Below are 15,281 nucleotides of genomic sequence, written 5' to 3'. Positions count from 1 at the left end.
ATTCCTTTCTGAAGTGGGGAAGACTGAGAGAAACTCTCCCTAGCAGAAGGAGGCAGGCAGTCCGATGAATGTATTCATGTGTGAAACTCCTGCTGATGCACTTCCAAAGAAATGCTGGATTAGCCTTGAATGCAAGAGCAAAAAAAAAAAAAAAAAAAAAAAAAAAAAAAAAATCAAAACCATTAACATGGCCAGCTGCTGCTCCTCTCCTTAGAAGCAGAAAGGTATCCTAAGGGAGGCATGCTGGATACAGAACCTCAGGGGAGCTCTAAGAAGGGTGCTGTTATCCTTCAATAGTGATGTCTTTATGCCTTAGGAAAATAAAGGGCTAGGAAAGACCACATTTGGAGAAACTGATAGCAGAGACAAAAGTAAGATCAGAATGGAAAACAAAAGCCAGACTGAAGACCTGACTTAAAGTGTTATTGGTAAGTGACTGATGCAGCAGTTTTAAAAATAACCAGGATATTTAAAATGGTCCCTAAGTCTATCCATTATGTAGGCTAAAACATAGAAAGAGGAAAATTTAGCTGTATAGAAGCAATGCATGAACCAGGTCAGCAGAGATGATCACACCGGAGATAAAGCCCATAATTTTTACAGAAGTCCCCTGCACTGTATAGAAAGCTAGCTCATTGATCCCATAAGAAGAAAGCCATGGGAGCATGAGTGCATATGATAACCACAAACCCACAAACATGCAGTAAATTCAGACCATGAGAAATGTGTCCGGACTAGTAGTTTGTAGGACAGTGAACTTGTGAGTGGTGTTGAGAGGGAGCTGACATCTGACCCTTATAGTGAATTCAGGGTTTCTCCATGGATCATTTCTGCATTTCTTTGTATCCTGGTCTTATTGCATGCATTTATCATTGGGCATTCTCCTGAGATCCCGAGTCAGGGTTTGGCAGAGACTCTACCTGGATCTGACATGTTGGCTTTGTTTTTTGGAGAACAGTTTTTTTCCTAGTCATACAACCCAGGATCTACTGACTCAGACAAGTGCTGCTTCTTGGAGCAGCATGATCATACTGTAGCAAATTCTTTTTTTGGCTATGTGTGGAGCTCTGCCTGTCTGGTCTGATATGCCTGTTTCTTGTTGTGTTTCTAACCCTCAGCAGCAGCATTTCTCCATCCCTTGTCATTTGAAAGACCACATAGTATTTATGGAGCCAGAATGAATTTGATGATCATTGTCTTTTCCAATAATCAGATGCCATTTTTAACTTCAATATGCTGTCTGGACATAGTGAGAACTAAAGGCAATAACTGTCCAGCTGCATGGCACACCTCTTTTAGGTGTCCTACTGTCTTTGTAAGCCCTACCTGGCCTCTGAAAATCCACTATCATCATGTAGAAAGTGTACTCATATATTGTAAATAAGAGTGTCAAGTACTGAGTGTCATGCCTCATTTGAAAAGGCTTTTTTATGTCTCTTTCTATTAAAGACTATATAATATAATATATATCAATATACATAAATAATATATGTATACTGTAAACATGAACATTCTATTATTGGTTATAAAATGATAAACAAAATGCCTGCCAAGGTAATGATCTAGTATGTTTCCATCCTCTGTTTTATTTTTGAGTTTTGTTTGTATGATTAGTAGTTTCCCCAACTAGTCAGAAATAAATACTACTAACCTTGAGATTATTTGGAATTTGTTGCTCTTGATACAAATTCAGAGAAAGAGATAGAAACCTGAAGAAGTCTGGAGTCAGTGACAGCAGAAATCAGGTGCAATGCTGAGAAGATGGGAAAGGATGAAAGGAAAAACCTCTCACAAACATCTATAATTCCATGACTTTGTGAGCATCTATCTATGCCAGACAGAAGCTCACAGACAACATATGAAGTGTGGCTCTTCGGAACTCAAGAAGAACATACTGTTTTAATATGATCTTTTCAAGAAAAGCTATGCTAGAACTATGACCAGCAGCAGAGTGTTATAAAATTTTGATCTCCATTGTCTTGATAAAAGCAAGCAGATAACCTTGAAAGTGAGACTATAGAGGAGACTATTCATTCATCCACGTACCCAGATATCATTGCATTCTTTCACGATGGCATCCTTCAACTAAACACATCTGTATGAGGGTTATCTCTGTACTGAGATGCATTGGCAAGTCTGGCAGCTCTTGGCTTATCAAAAAACAGCAAAAATTAAGGTTAGGGGCCCTACAGATACTGGAGGGTTATCGTAAGTGCCCAGAGGCAGGACTCTTCTTGCCTATACCAGAAAGGTGCCTGCTTTTAGGAATTCTTCACTGGGGACATTTAATGTTTGAGCCTTAATATGAAGGCTGAACCAAGTTTAGGTCTGGTGAAGGTCTGTTTGAGGTAATCTCTAATAAAGGGAAGAGAGTAACCAAAGAAATTAAGGGACAGAAAGTGATGTGTATAAAGGCGAGTGGGCACATTAAAGGCCAGATGGAGAATCTGAGCAATTGTGACAAAAAAAGGTGTGAGAATTTTCCATTCATGCAACATTTTCTTCTCGTGTCAGGAGGAAGTCACCATTACTTCTATGTCAGGAGGGAGGGACTCTACTTGGAAATGAGATGCCCAGGTGGCAGACCTGCCCTTTTCTGTTATCATACCCCTCTCATATGTCTGTATTAAAGACCCTTGACCACCCACCCATGCCTTGGGCCGTGTTCTTCACACTACTCATTACTGAGCTTTTCCTTTGGAGATACATAGCAGAAATATCTGCTGCATTTCCTAATGATTAACCTGAGAAGATGACATCTGATAAGGTAAGACAAAACATGGAATAGCTGCTTGAAAAAAATAGATTCTTTCTTTTATTAATTCTTTAAGAATTTCATACTGGCATACAATGAAATATGTCCATATTCCATCCCCAATCCCCCTTCACACTTATCTCAAATCATCCTGTAGTTCATCTCCTCCTAACCTCATTAAATACAGTTAATAGTAGTACCCATATATGCCTGGATGTGCAGTCATCCATTGGAGCATGGGAAACTCATGAGTAGTCACACACTTAAAGAAGAAGAAATCTCCATTCCCTAAGAAGTTAGCAACTGCCAGTAGCTCTTTGGTAAGGAATTGGGCCAAGAACTCAATTTCTCCATGTAAGTGGGAGGTTTGGTTGGCTTTATATTATGTAGGTCTTGTGGAAATGACCATAATTGATGTGAATACCTGAACATGTTATATCCCAAAGGCAACATTTCATAACATTTTTCCTATTCCCCAGCTCTTATATTTTTGTTTCCCCACATTTCTAAAATGCCCCTTAATCCTGATCAGGGTGGAGTATTAATATAGATATCCCATTTTCCCTGGGCACTCTGACCAGTTACGTATCTCTGCAATAACTGCTGGCTACTGCAAAAAGAAGCTTCTATGACCGAAGTTGAGAACAACCCCTGCCTATGGGTATAGACATAAATATCTAGAAGACAATTTTAAAAAATATGACCATTTACTAAAATAAGCATGTAGATTCTATTCTAGTGCCCATGACCTCTCCTGACATCAGCCTCTGACTGGTGTTGCACGACTACACATAGAATTCCTTTCTGTGGAGAAGGTCCAGAACCTAGTCATGCTGTTATCATGCAGTATTGCATGTTCAAATAATATTGGGAGTGAAGTTAAGTATTTATTTAGTTATTCTGTAGTTAAGGATTGAACACTGAGCCTTCATTCTTTTCTTTGGCTATGGTACCTTTAATCCAAGGTAAATGGGAAAAGACATTAAAAGTTAAAAATAAAATCAAAACTAGACTATTGCTAAGTCCTGCCTAACCTTGTGAGATTCTATTATAACATCCTATGTAAAACACCTACCTAACCAACAAGTTAGATGACATCGAAAATATTTTTCATTAACCAAGATGTTATCACAAATCATTGTCAGTGAAAGCAGCTGGGGGATAGTTGTGGTGTTCCATTATTGACAGATCATCTGTGTTGCTCTATCTCTCTATCTCCAGGTTGGCTTTTCTCCTTCTACTTATAATACCATTCCTGAAACCATGATGTTTGTGCTTTTAGTCATTCACATCCCAAGCTAGCAGATATGTATTCATCCACATAACAAGTCCTTTGACAAAGGGGCTTGAACCACCACTCAACGATTCACAGAGGAGATTTCCCTCTGCATAATAAATCCAAGCCCCAAAATATTGTCATTAGCTTTGTTTTTATGGTCTTATAAATTAATCCACTCGAGATTTCCATCACATTAGTATATTTCTTTCACGTACCTCAGGGCAAGCACCATGTGTAATCCATTCATGAAAACCTGAGGCTCAACCCCTTGCTTGGAACAGAATAGTGAGAGGATATGGGTAGCTTTCTGGAATGTTTGGCTTGTAAAAGATCATTTGTTTTGAAAGCCCATGCTTTTTCTTCAGTTTTTAATTTCAGTCAGAACAACCAAACTTGATGTAGGAAAAACTCAGTACTCCACAGGAACAGTAGCATCATGATAGAATTACAATAGAGTTCTCTGTCATAAGAAGAGTCTATCTTCTTACTTATTAAACACATGTTGAAAATGAGTATTGAAAAGCAATTTAGAAATAAATGAGACAGGAGAAATGAATCTGCAACAGAAATTGCTAGGTTAGGAATTTGGAGATTTGAGGAAGTTTGGAAATATTTTGTAGCAAAAGGGTTACTGAGGGGGGCAATTTGGTTGGAATCAAAAATGCGATATGTGACTTAAAAGTGATTTATAGGATAGTGAGGGACAGTCCCATGCCTGAAACATTAGGCTTCAGTTTTTCTCAGTTGATATATTCCATCTTGATTCCCAAGTGTTTCTACCCTGCACATTTGTAGGTTGTTAATTCAGTGTGTGATTGATTAGATATTCTATAATTTTTCTACTCAGGGCATATCATCGGCCATTACTAAAAGTTGAGGAAAGCTTGTAATTTTGACATATCTGGAAAATAATTACATCTAAGAGTATTTGGAAACTGAGATCTATAAATGTCAGTCTGATTCCGTTATACTGCTCCCAGCTGCAGAGATATTTTTAAATATCTTTTAGCTCAAGGCTAAATTATTACATATGGAAAACAATTTTCTCATTTTCATATCCCAAGAATAAGGTAATAAGGTGCATAACACATTCTCTTTCTCTCTCTATATATATTTATATACATATACATATACATGTATATGTATATATATATATACACACAGGAAAATTGCATTATTTTGCATCTAAAAAGCATTTCTCATGTAGTCATAATCATTTTCTACATCTTGCTAAAAAGTCTATGAGTTTTATCAATTATTTCCCCATAATTCATTCTCAAATACATTTCTCTCTCTTAGAAATATCATTTATTTGATAGTTCCTTGGCTCTTTGCTAAATGTAGTTAACTATAGAAAGTATTGGGATTATTAGGATGCTTTCTTTATTCTGGTGGGAGGAAACTATGGCTACAAGAGTAGCCCAGGATAGACTGAACTAAGAGTGCTGGGGGAAAAAATGAGATTTTAATATTCTGTAATTCTAATATTGGACCATACTCCTAATCTTGGGCTTTAAGTGGCCTATGTGGGTCTGCATACTGATGAATGATTATCCAGGAGATGTCACAGTGATGTCAACTCTGCCTCTCAGGTAGGATTGCAATGCTTCCTTGCACATAGTCAGCATTCCTTAATCATTGTCAAGGTATGAGGTTTTTAAGAGGTGAATGGTCCATGTTAAAATCCTGTCTGTCCAGGAGCTCTTCCTGCCCAGAGGTATAATAGGTGGCCCCAATGTATAGTCTTTGAATGCTGTAAAGACTTTAAGGGATGCTTCTGCTTTTTTTCCCACTTAGCAGATAATTATAGTTGTGCGAGCAAATAAGAGGTACATAATGGCTTCCACAAGCATGGCCATGCTTAAACAAGGAACTACCTTGGACTAACATTCAGTAATAACATAAGATAAGGCTATGAGGTTACTTATTTTAACTTTTATTTAATTTTGCAAATATTACCTACTTTCAGATGATGAAGAAAGTTAAGGTATTTTGTCATGGTCTCAAAGAGGGGACTTGTATGTATAGCCTGATGCCACTGTGATTTCTAACTCATATTTACTCTGCTGAAAAGAATATATACAACAGTCATTTTCCTAAACAACCATGCAAATTGTCTGTGACAAAAAAAAATCCTAGTCATAACTCAATCATTCGTGCCAGTAAGTTTCACTATTTTTCTACATTTGCTTCTTGGTTGGCATTTTGTGTGACATGTGATGTGTATAAATGATAATCAAAATAACAATAAACCTGTTTAATTCTTTTACCAGAACATGTGTGTATGAGATATATTAATATGGTAACTACTCTTTGGGAATCCAGATGGACTTGTGTAATTCAGCATTCCAATGCTATAACAAAGAACTGGAAATAATCAGCGTAAGATAAGGAAAAGCTTTACTATGGCACAGTTTCAGGTGTCGGAGTCTCTGGCACCCTTGCCTGACTGTTTTAATATTCTGGTGATATTATGTGGTGGAGCAAAGCAGTTCACCTTTGCAGAAAGAAAGGCAACTGGTACTCTAATAGTCACTTTAACTATTATATTATGAATATATTAAGATATAAAATTTTAGCCGGGCGGTGGTGGCGCACGCCTTTAATCCCAGCACTTGGGAGGCAGAGGCAGGCGGATTTCTGAGTTCGAGGCCAGCCTGGTCTCCAGAGTGAGTTCCAGGACAGCCAGGGCTATACAGAGAAACCCTGTCTCGAAAAAAAAACCAAAAAAAAAAAAAGATATAAAATTTTAATATTATATATTATATAGTGACCTAAATAAATTTCTTCCACTAATCCTCATCTGCAGAAAGCTTTATCACCTCTCAAATAATCCCAAAGATGGGTGGCTGAGCCATTTAAAATTCACATCATTTTAAAGCTGAAGAATTTCTTTTCATAGTTGGTCAAAGAACATGTGTAACATGGATGCTATTGGGGATACCTACCATACAAAAGACTTGGGTATTCTGGTGTGGCTGGTAGTACAGTTAAGAAATCCCTAGATAGGCCCCAGAAGGATCTGGCTGGGGAATAAGACATAGCATCTAGTTACTAATACAGAAGTAGAGGCTCACAGCCATCCATTGGACTGAGTACAGGGTCCCCAGTGAAGGAGCTAGAGAAAGGACCCAAGGAACTGAAGGGTTTGCAGCCCCTTAGGACGAACAACAATATGAACTATCTAGTACCCTCAGGGCTCCCAGGGACTAAACCACCAACCAAAGAGTACATAAGGTGTGACTCATGGCTCCAGCAGCATATGTATAGCAGAGGTTGGCCTAGTCAGTCATCAATGGGAGGAGAGGCTCTTGGCCCTGTGAAGGTTCTATGCCCCAGTGTAGGAGAATTCCAGGGCCAGGAGGTGGGAGAGGGTGGGTTAGTGAGCAGGGGGAGGGGGAGGGAACAGAGTTTGCTTTTGTTTTTTGTTTTTCTTTTTTTTCTTTTTTCTTTCTTTCTTTTTTTTCTTTCTTTTGGAGGGGAAACCAGGAAAGGAGATACCATATGACATGTAAATAAAAAAAATATCTAATAAAAAAAAGAAAAAAAAAGAAAAAAAATGATCCTGGTATTTACATCTCTGTTCAAAAACTCAATTATACAGAAAATTTCACATTCAGAGATGCTTATAGGATTCCCTGTAGTAGTGCCTCTGGTCCCTGGTTAGTGACTATTGAATGTACCATATGGTAGGAGCAAGATTATCTACTGTTTCTTACCCTACTGAAGGCCAGCAGGGAATTTCCATTCCTAGTAGAATTTACCCATAACAATAGCCTTGGTGAACTGTCTATGCCTCTTGCCCATAACATCTTCAGCTCAAATCAGAGGACCACAGCTGAACAACTGAGGTAAAAACAGAGGTTCTATGACCAAGATCAGTAGGACATTCTTTAGTAATAGGGTTCTAATTGGAGGTGCCAGATGATGAGCAAGAATGGTAGATGATAGAGAAGATAAAAATCAAAGAGTCAGAGGAGCTTGTCATAACTGTCTTATGACAAACCAATTTATTTAAAAAATACAAAAAAAGATTACAGCATCTTATATCTCAAAAGATCCAAAAACCTAGGGAGCAACATTTTTAACTCCCAGCAGACTGGGTTCCTCAGAAGGAGCCACTGACAGTGGATCTTTTAGTCAATGAGGATCCCGAACTAGGAAGGGTAGCTCCAGAGATGAGCCAGCTCCTGGGACTCATGGTCAGAGGAGATAACAAGGCCAGAACAGAACTAGTTTCTGAAATTATCCAAGGTCTCACCAAATATGGAGAAACTAACATAGTAACCAATCAAAATTGTACTAAAGTCATGGCTTTCCCCCTACAAATCATATTAGAGGTTACCTAACCCTTCAGGAAAATCCCCATGGCCCCACATAAAAGGGGGACTGTGAGCCCCTCAGTGGTTTGGCAGTTTGAAGAATGTTTGATCCCTATGTGCTGGTAATTTCTGCAGAATAAACCCTTTGCCTTTGCATACTTAGAGTCTGGGGTTCTTCTTCAGTGATTCTTGGACACTAACAATATAATAATATTGTTTGCAGGGGAATCCCAGCCGTGTTCAGCACAGAGGTAAGTTAGACAATGCTGGCAAAGAGAGCAAGGGATACCTTAGACATAGCTGCCCCAAAATTAATAACTACAGCCAAGGGGGAAGAATTACCTCCATAATCTCCTAGGCTCTTAATGATATATCCATGAAATCATGGGGAAGATCATGGTGGGTCTCATGAGATTTCATGGAATCTACATTAGCATCATGCCAGGTTCCAAATGCAATTTAGAAATGCAATAAGACAGATAGATATAGACTTAAACTATCAGTAATCCTGCACTCTGAACATTTTATGGTTTTGTTTCCAAAGATGTTTTACATGTATTCTCCAGACAAGGATACAGACATTATCCCCTACATTTAGAGAGAATGAAGGTGAAATTCTGGAAAGATGAACAAATGGTTCCCTGTTCCCCAAGTTGGACAAAGTCAAGACATATCTAGCTCTAATCTCATCCAAACATTCTAAGGGTCTCTTGAACCTGAAGATGTACAAAAATCTATGAATTGCATTGGTTTATAATCCCAGGTAACAAATGACAATCCCATGAATTCTTCTCTAGGGACTCACAATCTGTGAGATGTGTGAGTGCTGGCTCCCCTGGGTCGGGCTTGGTAGACAATGAGGGAGGCTGCCAACTTGCCCTAACAGTATGAGTTCCCAGAGGAGAGAGGGAGAGAAGAGTCAGGAGAGAGATACAGGCTTTTGGACAGGGACAATGGGGGGACAAGATGTAGCTACAAGTGGCCCTCAGTTTAGATGGCAAATCTGCCAGGATTCACCACTGGAGGACTGATATTTAATATGGCTTACAAGATTAGGATTCTAGTTGTTGGTGCCCAGCAATTGAATTACCTGTTGATCCTGAACGGTGTTTGTGTGGTGTTTTCCTTTATGGATGACTCAACTGGATCCCAGAGTGAAAGGTACAGCGGCAAAGTGTGGGTTCTGCAAAAAGTGCACCCCCAAAGACCATGGGAATTTGGAAGAATGGGGCTGGCATAGTAGTGATCCTCCATGGTATTTTTGTGAGCTGAGTGAAGAGATGAGAACAGGCTGGCTATGCCTGCTAGGGCCTGCCCTCATGGCATGGATTAATTTTTTTTTAATTTAAGCTACCCCTATGTCTGCTGGCATACTGCTTGACACAAGATACATGATCCTAGGAAACTAGTAGAACCTCAGAATGGGCCCAGAACAGGGTAGTGGCTGTTTCCCCATCTTTACCGAAGTCTCCTTGAGTGCTGGCACCTCCCCATAGTGACAATGGGATAACTGGCTACTCCAGAGCTTCTGAGGATTCCCCATTGGTACAAAAGTTTTATTACACAAAAAAACCAAGCAAGCAAGCAAGCAAGCAAGCAACAACAACAATTATGTTTACTCCTGTACAATACACTAGATCTGCACCTCCATACTGATCTCAGGAGTCTGTTTCCTCAGGGCTGGTGACTGCCTCCTTCACCTCTCCTGGATCCTAGTTCCCACAGCTATGGCCAAGTGAGCCAGTGATGAGCAGAGAGGTCCCTTGTCTCACACAGCAGTTCATCCCCCAGCCTCATCACTGTCTCTAGCTACTGTAGATGGAATGACAGATGTCTCCATAAATACACTTCCATTGCAGAGAGTCAGACAGTGAGAACCGTGGAAGTCATTTCATAATTTTTTCTGAGACAGAATTATTTCATAAATCCTTCAGTCAATGTAAAAGCATGACAACTAGAGGTAGATGTAGATGCAATTAGAAAAGACATTGCTCACTGGACTATGGTCTAGTGGCTTGCTTGAGTTCACACTGGATGAGTTCTTCGTCTTCACCCCATGAGAGCATGCAATGTTTTTGCTGCTTCTGAAACTGTCTCAGATCTCCCACCAATCTCCTTTCCTACCCTCACATGCCTCCAACTTTCTCCTTTTTATCCTGCTCCTCATGCTGGCTTCTTTGTCGTTACACCCAAATCCACAGGTATGCTACACCCTGGGGTCTCTGAACATGCATTCCCTCTTAGTGTTGTGTGCCTGGGTAGCTGAGGACTTCCTTTCTACCTTTCACCTGGATATCTTTACCAAGTCAAAAACTCACCAAAACCTTTCTTTAGGCACCTGTTTTCAAATTTCATGGTTTCTTACCCACATTCTGGAAAGTCTCCATTTCCTACATTTTTTTCCCTTAGCATTTAACATGTTACAGTTTATTACCTATTTCATTCATACATCTTATAGATCCTCTTTCCTCACTAGACTGCCACCTTCATCAAGGCACAGGGTCCGCTTTGAGGATGACTTTGACTTTTGAATTCCTGTGTCAGGCTGTGCAATAGGCCCCTAATGAAAATGAGGTCAGCAGATGGGTGAGTTTGTATCTGTTACATATTAGAGGCTTAATGCATTCTGAATAAGAAATCCCCAAGCTCACCAGAAAGATTTAAGCATTGTCTTTCTGTTAAGTACTTGGAGTTGCCAGGACATCTATAACTAGCTGTGTTCTGGCATAAGGATTCATTCCAACACTCTCTCATAAGCCAACTTTCCCTCACAACAGGAAAACTCACACCTATGAGTGTTAAGGGCAGCACACCAGCAGTAGTTTCTCTGGACTTCAGATGCCTAATACCATGCAGGTATTAGAGGCATGGCCACCCATGACCTGCAGAGGGCTCTCCAAGCCTAGAAACTAGCAAAACATTCCCAGAAAGGCAGTGTCCTGCTAAATCTGTATAAGGAAAGAATAAAATCATATTTAGTTTTAAAAACAAAGAGTTTATCATTGGTCCTAATAATACCATTGAAACTGGCTTCATTTATTAAGATACATTCTTTCTCCCTATTAGATGATTAGGGGCAAGTTAGATTTGTAGGGGCCAGTGACTGTTGAAGGTGTGCAGTTGTTTCTGGCATAATGAATGCATTCTAATTCAGGCCACAGACTGACTCAGAAGTATTTATTGAAAACCATAATCTGAGCTAGCAGGAACCCATGTTTCAATCATATGCTTTTGCCTACTAGAGGCAGGCTTGTTGTTGCTGTTAGATCAACCATAGTCCTACCAGGAAATTATACCTATGTATCCCTAAAGGATGGTGTGATTGCTAATGGTGTTGGGAAGGGAAGCATGCATGTGAGCTGAGTAAAGCTCATTTCTTAGGAAACCTGTGAATATATTTTAATTAATAAGATCCTCCTTAAATGAGGTCAGCACCATCCAAGAGTCTGGGCTCCAGGTAGGAGAAAAGGGGGGAAAAGAGGGAGCCTACAAATATACATACTCCCTCCTTTCCTGTTGATCTTTTTCTGCCATATGCTCCCCACCATGCTAGAGTGACACCTCTGAAGTTCTACTTTTAACTTTGTTTTAGGCATGTAGTTGTAGTGATATAAAACTGACTAATAGGGAAGGTATCAGTTCATTTCATTTCAAAGGATTCCTATTAGTCGAGGCAAAGGTAGAATTCTTATGAGATTGGTTGGGATTCATTTGTTATTTCATATAATAAATAGGTGTCGCATCCTAGTAATGTCCTGGATTATGATTCAAGCACTTACCCCTTCAGCAACAGCAGCCTAAATAGGTATGATACCAGGCTCCATGCAGCTTTTATCCCAATGAGGTATTGTACAATGGTGACAACCACAAAAGCTAAAGAAAATTGGTGGTTTTCCTAGTAACACTCCTACTTTTTTAACTTTTCAGTTAGAATTATTTATCTCTCACTATTCTATGTTGTGTATTCTACCTTTCATTGGTCCTATTAATATCACTGAAGCAGGCTTCCCATATTAAGATACATTCTTTCTCCCTATCAGATGATTAGAACTGTCAAAGTGTGGCAGTGTTTAGGCCTTTTATGAGAATGTAATAGACATTGATTAGCTTTCTACTTCCCTTGCATGTACAACAGTGGCAGTGGCTGTATAGACAGGATACCAGGGAGATTTAAATTTCTTCTGTATAACTGGGGGACCCTGGTTCCCATCATCCTTCACTTTTCCATAACTGTCCAATCTCATTGTTTCTAGGACATGGATAATGGAAAAGAGTAAAAAGAAATGCAAAAATTCTGCATAGAAATAAGCTAGGAAGGTAAATCGTTTCCTAAATCTCCCTCATTTAAATTTTCACTTCTAGGAATACTATTTCATGTAAACCTTAGGGAAAGCTTTCAATGTCTTATTTCTGCATTTATTTCCACTGAGGCAGAGCAAGCATCAGCTGGCATGGAGTGTGATTGTAAAACAAGAAAGCAATCTTTTCCTTGGCTTCCATTCCCCATGCCACAGAGCCTGGAGTCTGTAACCAGAGAATTAGAAAACTCACAACATATTCCAAAGCCTCCAGAGCATCCTGAGCTACTATCCTCTGTCTGTGCAAGTTCCTAGAATCCTTAAACGGTAAAGCTTTGTCATTCTTGCTTCTTGAGACTCTCTAAATGTGTGCTTTCCTATTAAGATATAGATAAACTCAGCCTCACAGGTCATACAAGGTTACGTAATGTGTGATGGAGTTCAAGAACACAGGGGTTTTAAAGATATGTGATGATTCTTAGGCATATGGGCAATGAAGTATATTTGCTGGCATGGAGCTTTGTAGGGTTGATAACAAAGATCCAGAGATTCCCTGGTGGAAGATGGAGAAAGGATGAGCAGACATGGAGAAAGATGCCTGACAAAGGTGCAAATATGTCAGAATATTGGTTGGAGATTAGCTCAGAATGTCTCATGCCTTTGAAGATTGGGTAGTTTGAAGATGGCTATGTAATGTCTAGAAGTAAAACGTGAAAAGACATCATAAATAAAGTATCCTCACTAGAAGAGGGAATGCGCTGCTACTGTGGGTCATAGACCCACAGAAAGGCAGATCCTGCAATGTGATTCCTGGATACTCAACAGAGCTCAAAAGAATACAACACATAGATGCAGAAAACATTAGAAATGGTATATCTACCCAAGAGTTGTGCTGATGACCAAGTACTAAATAAACTTCCATCTTGGCCACATTGCAGGGGTAGATCCAGATCCTTTGTTCCTTTTTGTATGACCATCTCAGCAGCTTCAAAGCTTTAAAGTTCCGCTTGAATTATTTATTTAATCACTATGTTACTAGTGAAGAAACAAAACAAAACAAACAATAACAGCAGCAGCAGCAGCAGCAACAACAACAACAATAACACAACAAAAACAAAACAAGTTTCGGAAAAGGTAGCTCAAAAGCTCCAGAATACAGGTCCCTGTGAAACTCTGTGGAAGTCAGGAAAACTTTGCTCATACTAGACCTCTGTAGCCATCGATGTCTATGCTGGGTGGTCACTGGCTATGTCTCAGCTTGGGCTATGCTCCTGCTTCTTCATTAATGGGAAGCCCCATGGTAAGGAGTGTTTGCATGAATTTCTTCACCAAAATTTTCTTTTCTTCCATCTTGTACATTAAAAAAATAAACAAGTAAATAAATGAAACCCATGCCTGGCTGAAGAACAGTGTTTTTCTTCTTCATATTTTAATCACCAGGCTCCTCTATGCCCTTTGGATATGAGAATCCATGTTGTAGTCTCAGAATCACAAGTCATTAAGTTTCAGGATTACAGGCTGAGCATGAATGTTTGCTCAGGTTTTTAACACTCTCAGTCCTGCTGTCTTGTGTTTTCCAATAGATGAGAAGCCTTTGGCCAATTCTCTCCTTTTCCTCTGTTCCCTATCCGCAACAAGCCATTCCCTCTTCAGTCTGAGATTTTTTTTTTCAGCAATGGATAACAATTCAATCCTTGCATTTGTATAATGTTCATTTCATATTTTGTTAAAATATGAAACATTTTAAAGACAAAAATGTACTGTAGCATTTCCTATTTAAGAATGATTCTTCAGTGGGCTCCCCACTGCACTTTTGTAACAAAGACACTTGTACAATAACCTATTAATCCATGAGTGAATCCATGTATGATGCTAGCTAGTTAAGGCAAAACACTTACCGATCTCTTTCCTATCTTACTTAACTTTGTAATACTTGCCAAAGAATGTCTAAATTCAGTGTGCAAGTGTTCCCATAGATGATTGAAACCAGATCTGTCTTATGATGGTTTGGATGTGTTTTGTGAATTTTCCCAGCCTTCAGATGCTGAACTTGAAATCTCATGTGAGGCATTAGGAAGATGGAAACTGAAGCAAACTATGGCAAATAGAGAGAGATAGGGAGATGGTTGGAATTAGGTAGAACTACCAGGGTGACTGAATCCAGATCTAAGAAGAGGCAGGATGTCAAGATGAGATGTAATTCTCTTCCTTGTCTCTTATCCCACGGTGCCTTGTACTGCTTTCTGAATCTACCAGCAATGATGCCCCTACAAGATGTCTCTTAACTTTAGAACTTCAAAACTATGAGCTGGAATAAAATTTTCTTTTATAAATTAGTCCGAGTTCAATTGTTTTGTTACAACACAGATGTTCTACAAATGGCCTTAAACTCTGGCCAAACATATCCATAACAATCAGATATAGCAGAGATATTTTCCTAGCAATAAAATGTTTAAAACAATGTTACCACAGCTTCAATGGGGATGGAATAATGCATATTTACAAGACTGCATTATTTTTCTAGAGTTATCAGAGAAAGGATTTCTAATTCGGGAGGACCAGCTAAATGCAGATAAATATGAACCCACACTATTACTAACCTGTGATAGCAACACCTCTTGTGGAAG

The 15,281-nt window shown here is 39.2% G+C and overlaps 1 protein-coding gene across 1 annotated transcript in view; it reads left to right on the top strand.

Moving 5' to 3' along the window:
• Window positions 1-6,309, top strand: part of Fam135b (family with sequence similarity 135 member B) — a 280,335-nt gene extending 274,026 nt beyond the window's left edge. The window contains exon 21 of the mRNA XM_031345438.1: window positions 15-6,309. The gene's annotated coding sequence lies outside the window, so the exon portion shown is untranslated. The remainder of the gene's footprint in view (window positions 1-14) is intronic.
• The last annotated feature ends 8,972 nt before the right edge of the window (window positions 6,310-15,281 follow it).

This window comes from Mastomys coucha, unplaced genomic scaffold (genome assembly GCF_008632895.1).
Source record: "Mastomys coucha isolate ucsf_1 unplaced genomic scaffold, UCSF_Mcou_1 pScaffold11, whole genome shotgun sequence".
Taxonomy (NCBI): Eukaryota; Metazoa; Chordata; class Mammalia; order Rodentia; family Muridae; genus Mastomys; species Mastomys coucha.
The sequence above is the reverse complement of the archived record's forward strand: the minus strand, read 5'-3'. Positions and strand labels throughout refer to the sequence as shown.